Genomic DNA, 8476 nt, shown 5'->3' on the forward strand with positions numbered 1-8476 from the left:
GGGCTGAGAGTGAGGCTGGGCTGACCGGGAATGGCTGACTTCTCTGTTCCTGACCACAAGCCTTGCCAAAAGATCCTCCTGGAAGAATAGCTGGAACTATTTACTTAGCATAATCTCTACTCTAAGATCTACATTTCACAGATAAGAAAACTGGAAAGCTTTGAAAAGTTAGGTGACTCAAATTATAGGTGATTTTGAAATACTTTTTTAATTGAGCTAGAATTCACATTACATAAAAATTCATCTTTTTTTTTTTTTTTTTTTTGGCTGCGCCACACCGCATGTGGGCTCTTAGTTCCCCAACCAGGGAACGAACCCATGCCCTCTGCGGTGGGAGCATGGAGTCCTAACCAGTGGACCGCCTGGGAAATTCATCTTTTTAAAGTGTACAATTCAGTGGGTTTGGGTGTATTCGTTATGTTGTGCCACCGCTAATCTGTTTTCTCATCCCCTGGTGGCCGCTACTCTACTTTCTCTCTCTGTGGATTTGCCTGTTCTGGTCATTTCATATGAATAGAATTATACAATATGTGATCTTTTGTGTCTGACTACGTTCACTTAGCATAATGTTTTCAAAGTTCACCCATGTATGTATCAGAACTCCATTCTTTTTTATGGCTGAATAATGTTCCATTTTATAGATTATACCACATTTTGTTTACCCATTTATTAGTTGATGGGCATTTAGGTTGTTTTCACTTTGGGGCTGTTATGAGCATTTGTGTACAAGTTTTTGTGTGGACATGCGTTTTCAATTCTTTTGAGTATATACCCACGAGTGGAACTGCTCAATCCACAGGTGATCTTAAGACTGAGTTTGGAGGTAAAGAGGGGGAATAAAGGAAAGAAATAGGACACAGCAAGGAATCAGCTGGGTGAAGGAGAGGTATTTGTGGAAAGGTGTTTTGTAAGGCACCTTTTTGGAAATTCAGGACCTGCTTGAATGGGAATGGGCTGGTTAGCGTATCAGTGTCCACCACAAATCCCAGTGTTGGGTGAAGAGGTCTCCACAGGCCCCCAACTGTTCATCACTCCTGTTAATATCAATGGTGAGAGAACTGAGTATGTTCAATTAGGAGGAAGCTTTGAAAGGCTGTCATGGGTGGAGTGTGCCAGCTTGTTCAGGGAGGATCCAGAGAGCCAGACAAGCCAGCAGGTTGAGACAGAAGTTATTATAAGAAGGCAACACCCGGGAATTCACTGGTGGTCCAGTGGTTAGGACTTGGCGCTATCACTGCCAGGGCCCTGCATTTGATCCCTGGTTGGGGAACTAAGATCACCTCAGAGTGAGGCCAAAAGAAAAAAAAAAAAAAAAAGGCAATACCCATAGTGCTTAAGAGGTGGTGTGTAAATTATTCAGTTTCCCTGGACCTCACTTTACTTAGCTGTAAAATTAGAATTCTTTTACATGGCGGTTGTGGAGATTAAATGAGATAATATATTGTACAGTGCACAGCTATGCATCCAGTGCATGTTAAGTTGAACCATATGAAATTGCCCCTCTTTGACTATTTTTCTCCTACAGGGACAGCAGTTTCATACTGTTCAACTTAATAGTAGTCATTCAATCATTATTAGTTATCATAACTATCTAATATTAACTGGATTACCTTAAAGATAGCAAAATCCCTGTCATAGAAGGTAGGTACGCCCAGGACAAGGCAAAGAGGATTCAAACATCAGCATTTAAATAGGAAGATGAATCTAGTCAATCAGTAAGGAAGCTGTTACAATTTTTTTTTTTAATAATCTTTACTGGCGTATAGTTGATTTGCAATTTTCCCAGAGGAATGAGGAACTGGCCTAGGATGGGGACTGAGAGACTGGAGGGAAGGGTGTGGGCGTTGAAGCAAGAAGAAGGTGTGATGTTGAGCATCCTTTCATGTGTTCGTTGGCAATCTGTATATCCTCTTTGGAGAAATGTCTGTTTAGGTCTTCTGCCCATTTTTGGATTGGGTTGTTTCTTTTTTTGATATTGAGCTGCATGAGCTGCTTGTATATTTTGGAGATTAATCCTTTGTCATTTCCTTCGTTTGCAAATATTTTCTCCCATTCTGGGGTTGTCTTTTCATCTTGTTTACGGTTCCCTTTGCTGTGCAAAAGCTTTGAAGTTTCATTAGGTCCCATTTGTTTATTTTTGTTTTTATTTCCATTTCTCTAGGAGGTGGGTCAAAAAGGATCTTGCTGTGATTTATGTCCTAGAGTGTTCTGCCTATGTTTTCCTCTGAGAGTTTGATAGTTTCTGGCCTTACATTTAGGTCTTTAATACATTTTGAGTTTATTTTTGTGTATGGTGTTAAGAAGTGTTCTAATTTCATTCTTTTACATGTAGCTGTCCAGTTTTCCCAGCACCGATTATTGAAGGGGCTGTCTTTTCTCCATTATATACTAATCATTAGAGAAATGCCAATCAAAACCATAACGAGGTATCACCTCACACTGGTCAGAATGGCCATCATCAAAAAATCTACAAACAATAAATGCTGGAGAGGGTGTGGAGAAAAGGGAACCCTCTTGCACTGTTGGTGGGAATGTAAATTAATACAGTCACTATGGAGAACAGTATGGAGGTTCCTTAAAAAACTAAAAATAGGGCTTCCCTGGTGGCGCAGTGGTTGAGAGTCCGCCTGCCAATGCAGGGGACACAGGTTCGTGCCCTGGTCCGGGAGAATCCCACATGCCGCGGAGCGGCTGGGCTGCTGAGCCTGTGCGTCTGGAACCTGTGCTCCGAAATGGGAGAGGCCACAATGGTGAGAGGCCCACGTACTGCAAAAAAAAAAAAAAAAAAAAAAAAAAACTAAAAATAGAACTACTGTATGACCCAGCAATCCCACTACTGGGCATATACAGTGAGAAAACCATAATTCAAAAAGAGACATGTACCACAATGTTCATTGCATCTCTATTTACAGTAGCCAGGACATGGAATCAACCTAAGTGTCCATCGACAGATGAATGGATAAAGAAGATGTGGCACATATATACAATGGAATATTACTCAGCCATAAAAAGAAACAAAATTGAGTTATTTGTAGTGAGGTGGATGGACCTAGAGTCTGTCATACAGAGTGAAGTAAGTCAGAGAAAAACAAATACCATTTGCTAACACATATATATGGAATATATATAAAAAAAAAAAGGTTCTGAAGAACCTAGGGGCAGGACAGGAATAAAGACGCAGATGTAGAGAATGGACTTGAGGACACGGGGAGAGGGAAGGGTAAGCTGGGACGAAGTGAGAAAGTGGCATGGACATATATACACTACCAAATGCAAAATAGATAGCTAGTGGGAAGAAGCCACATAGCACAGGAAGATCAGCTCGGTGCTTTGTGACCACCTAGAGGGGTGTGTTAGGGAGGGTGGGAGAGAGACGCAAGAGGGAGGGGATATGGGGATATATGTATATGTGTAGCTGATTCACTTTGTTATAAAGCAGAAACTAACACAACATTGTAAAGCAATTATACTCCAATAAAGATGTTAAAGAAAAAAACAAAAGAAGGTGTGGAAGACACATTGACTGACTGGGAGAGGAGGCCTGAGAAACAGTGCTGCAAGCCTGGGTAATTTGCTTGTCACTGGGCATTAAGTGTCCCCCTTCAGTACATTTCACTGGCTTTATATGTTGATTTAGCCTCCATTTCCCGATCAGAGGACTTTCCCCTCTGTCTTGCCAAACCCCATGTCCTCTGTGAAGCCACAGAAGGGAAGAGTTTCTCTGGCCCCACCAGCTAGCCCTTAGAACTGGTGGGACAGCCTCCACCCTCATTTTGTTGGGCTCCACCCTCATTTTATACTTAACCTTGGCTCTCTCCCATATTTCATTTGTTGTTACCCTGACCTAGAGTTGATGTCAGTTCCTAAGTGTCAGGCCACCTGTTGACTTTGTGATTTATTCAGCTACTTGGGTTTCCTGTTGAGTCTGCCTCTGGAGCATGGCTAGTCTGTGAAGTTCTCTTTGTTTTACTTTGACGATCTCACCTGGGTGATGAATGAGCCATGTAAAAGTTTCTCCTTAGGTGCATTTTAACCTTTACGTCATTTTTCTTAAAGTCTGGATTCTGAAAGCAATCTGTGATTCAAAAACATTTAGGAGCTTGGGGAATCCTGAAAAGTCAGGTAAAGTTAAGTCCTAAATACATACTTTGTAACCACAGTAGTAAGGAGAAAGGCAACAGGCAGGAGGGTATCCTTGGGCTTTAGCACCAGAGTGAACTGAGTTTGAATCCTCTTCCTGTAATTCACACTTTTACATTGGGCTAATTTCTTAATCTCTGGTCTCAAATTGTGGGTGATAATGATACTTATTTTATAAAACTGTTGTGAGGCTTAGAGGCAGTATAGAGGCAGAACTTGGTTCATTGCCAGTTCTCAATAAATGTAGTCATTAATAATGATAATGTAAGCTTAGTATGAAGCAGTGATATTCAGTAGAAAGCAGAAGTAATGCAAATATAATTATTTTCCTATTTTTATTATTTTTCTTTTTATAAAGTAATATATCATGTGTTGTAGAAAATTGAGAAAATACAGGTAAACAAAAAGCACATAACAGTTACCATCCAGAGAAACATTTTGATATATAGTCTTCTTTCCCAATCATATAAATATAATTTTTAAAGCAAAACTGTGGTTGCGCAATATATATTTTGTTTGTTCAACAATATATGTAAATATCTTTCTGTGCTATTAAATATTCCATTACCACATGATTTTTAATGGCCTCATAGACTTCCATTGGGTGGCTGTAACCATAATTTATTTAATATATTTCTAACTGTTGGTTATTTAGGCTGCTTTTATTTATTTATTTTTTTGATATTCTTAATGAACATTTGTTAAATCTTTGTACACTTGCTTATTTTCTTATCTTCTTAACAAAAAACATGGCCAGAATGAACAACTTAAACTACTAATCTTTTAAGATGATGTCCTGGCTATCCAAAAGATATAAGAGTTTAAGTAAAGAAATATTGAGAAGTCAATATTTTAGCACAAAGGTCATGTTCCATTTTGAATGGCCATTTCCCACAGCACCTAGCTCATAATCCTGAAAGAACAAATCTGGGATGCCAGGGCTTGTGATCGCCATGAAACGTCAACTAACAGATCACTTTCTGTACCTAAATATTATAGCAAGGATAACTTATACTTCTTCACCCCAGGTGTCAGAGTCACATTTCTTTTCTTTCTCCAAATCAAATTTTATATGTTCCAAGCCCCCATCCCACAGTGCTGGCAGGATATCCAATCTCAGTAATTACTGTGACCACTGCCCCGCCCCAGGGTCACGTGAAGACCTGTTGGTCTAACTCAGTCCAGCCGGAGAAAAGCCCTGTAACCTTTATTTGATCCATCCTACTACCACAAATGTGCCCCTCGTCCAAGCTGGTGAGGCCCCTGAAACAGTCCTGCTCGTTGCCAGGGTTCCAAGGTTCTTGCTGTGGCTCCAGGCTCCCAGAGCCACCAACAGTCACCCATGTGGCAAACCCTCCCACATCTCCAGGGCAGGAAGAGGCCCAGGTCCTTGCCACTCAAAGATTTTGCAAAGCCTAGCCCTCATGGGGGAAGCGTTCAACAATCTCCTTTCCTCCTGACTCCTGGCCCTCCTTCTTTCCCTCTCTGGGACAATTCAGTCTAATTTCCCTCAAAGGCCAAAAGGAAGAGGGGATCTCTTCTTGAGTCTGAGAATAGTTACTTCCTGCCCTGCCACAGAGCAGCCCTGAGAGGCAAGTGATCAAGAAGGGCCAAGCCAAGGACTTCCCTGGTGGTGCAGTGGTTAAGAATCCATCTGCCAATGCAGGGGACACGGGTTCGAGCCCTGGTCCGGGAAGATCCCACATGCCGCAGAGCAACTAAGCCCATTTGCCACAACTACTGGGCCTGCGCTCTAGAGCCCACAAGCCGCAACTACAGAAGCCCGCGCCCCTAGAGCCCGTGCTCCACAGCAAGAGAAGCCACTGCAATGAGAATCCTGTGCACCACAACAAAGAGTAGCCCCCGCTCACCGCAACTAGAGAAAGCCCTTGCACAGCAACGAAGACCCAATGCAGCCAAAAATAAATAAATAAATAGATTAAAAAATAAATAAATAAAAATGAAGGGCCAAGCCCCCTTTAGGAATTGGGGGAGAGGGGGCAGAGAAAAAAATACCTACAATTGTTCAAAGCACTATTTGGTTTTTTTTTAATTAATTAAAGCTCTTACCAAATTTCTAATAACAAAATGATTATTATAACATGAGAAATAACAAAATGATTATTGTTGTTTTAAGCCACTAAGTTTTGGAGTGGTTTGTTACTTAGCAGTAGATAGCCATAAAGAAGCTCTTTATGCACTCAGATGGAACAATTTTTAAGGTTTAATATTATTAATTTTTAAGAGTATAGAATAGGATATATTGAATGCCCATTTTATTTTTTTAAAAAAGCATATATATGGGAGAGAGAGAGAGAGAAAGATTGATTGATTCGGGGAGTCTTGTACATGCATAGATCACTGGTTTGTCAGCCCTAGGTTACATTAGAATCTTCTGGAGGGCTTTTAAAACATATCAATGCCTGAGTCCACTCTATACCAATTCAGTCATAATATCTGGGGATGAGACCAAAATATATTTATCTTTTAAAACTTCCCCAAGAGATTCTGATGTGCAGCAGAGTTGAGAACTGCTGGTACAGACTAACCCGGAAGGCAACACAGGAAACTGGTGCTGTGTTTGCCTCCAGAAAGGGATGCTCGGGTAAGAATGGATAGTATGGGAGGGAGAGTTACTTTTAATTGTAAACTCTTTGATATTTTGAATTTGTTTACTTGCACATGTTACCTATTTCTAAGAAAAATCAAGGTTTTTTTTTTTTTTTTCGGCCACACTACATGGCATGTGGGTTATGGGATCTTAGTTCCCTGACCAGGGATCGAACCCGCACCCCCTTCTTTGGTAGCATGGAGTCTTAACCACTGGACCGCCAGGGAAGTCCCAAAAATGAAGTTAAATTAAAAACTAGCTGTAGCAGCGGAAATGAATCCCAAATAGCAAATCAGAACAGTCCACTCAATAATGGGGTCTCAGAGGAGGTGACCTGTCCTTCCTGGGAAGAGTGGGTAGTCAGGAAGGGCTGAGGAAGTGAATCCTGAAGTGGTCTCTAACCTGAGATGACTTCTTTGCTGGCCCATAACATCCCTAGTTAACACATCATTAGTTACTCTTTGGAAAGCAGTTTGGGACAGAGTAATGGCTACAATATGTAACCCTCCAGCTGCCAGTCACCTCTGTGAACCCTGAGACCAACAGGAGGGAAAATGCCCAGGCTTAGTTGGGAGGGGTGAAGAGATCTGGGTTCTGGCTGGCTGGCAGCTGACATACTGTTATTGAGGAAAAGCAGATTATTATTTAGCCAGCTCTCCATTAGTAGGGATTTGGCTATCTGTTTCACACCTTAGGTTCCTGCTGCAGAGAACTGGAGCATGATGAAGGTAAGGTAGGAGTGGCAGACCAAAATCTACCTCTATGAGGTCCCTGGGGATATGTCTGTGGGAAGGTGGGGGGACCACAACATTAAATAGCAGCCTGGGATGCTGAATTGGGAGGGAGAGAGGCACCAATGACTGACACCTATGAGTAAGAAAACCCGTCTCTGTCCCACCTCAAAATCCACTACTTGTCGGTTGAGTGGCCTTGTTAAGTAACAATATTCCAAGATGCAGTTTCCTCATCTGCAAAGTAGATCAGAATGTATGGAATAAGAGAGAGAAAATGATAGCCATTATTAAATTAAGCCAGTCTTTAGTGGTGTCTGTTACATGCAAGGATGGGGATAGATTCTTCCATTTGACTAACACAGGGAGTGTAGAGGTTAACAGTGGGCTTTGCAGGCAGATGTAACTGGGTTAAAATCATGCTATTGTCATTTATTAACTTGGACAAGTCACCTAACATCTCTGAGTCTCATTTCCTCACCTATAAAGGGAGATTCACAATATAGCACCTCCTCAAAAGCTTCTGTGAGGCTTAATATAATAAATGTGAAGTTTTGTGCATCCAGAGATAAATATCCAGCAACTGTCAACTGTTGTCATTCTGCTTGTTTTGCAGCTTATAGGGAGTTGACAAAGTACTTTAACACCCATTGTTTTACTTGATCCCCTCCAGGACTCTGAGTGTGGGGCCATTAATTACCCTTGGAAAGGTGAGAACATCAATTAAGTGATTTGTCCCCAGAGGTAAGGGACAGCACCAGGATTAGAACCCAAGTGTTCTGATTCTGATATGGCTTGTGACTTTGGAAGTTCTGAATCTGGTGGGTGACAGAATCTGAGGCTCATCTCAGGTTAAGAAAGGGAGTTCCTTAAACGACTGTGAAGAAGTTCATGGGAAAGGGAAGAAAAGGAAGTTAACCATGCTGCTTCCTTCATCGGTTCTCTTCCACTCCCATCTACCCTATCGTCATCTGTGGGCCTCCGCAGGCAGTAC

Source organism: Globicephala melas, chromosome 3 (genome assembly GCF_963455315.2).
Source record: "Globicephala melas chromosome 3, mGloMel1.2, whole genome shotgun sequence".
Taxonomy (NCBI): Eukaryota; Metazoa; Chordata; class Mammalia; order Artiodactyla; family Delphinidae; genus Globicephala; species Globicephala melas.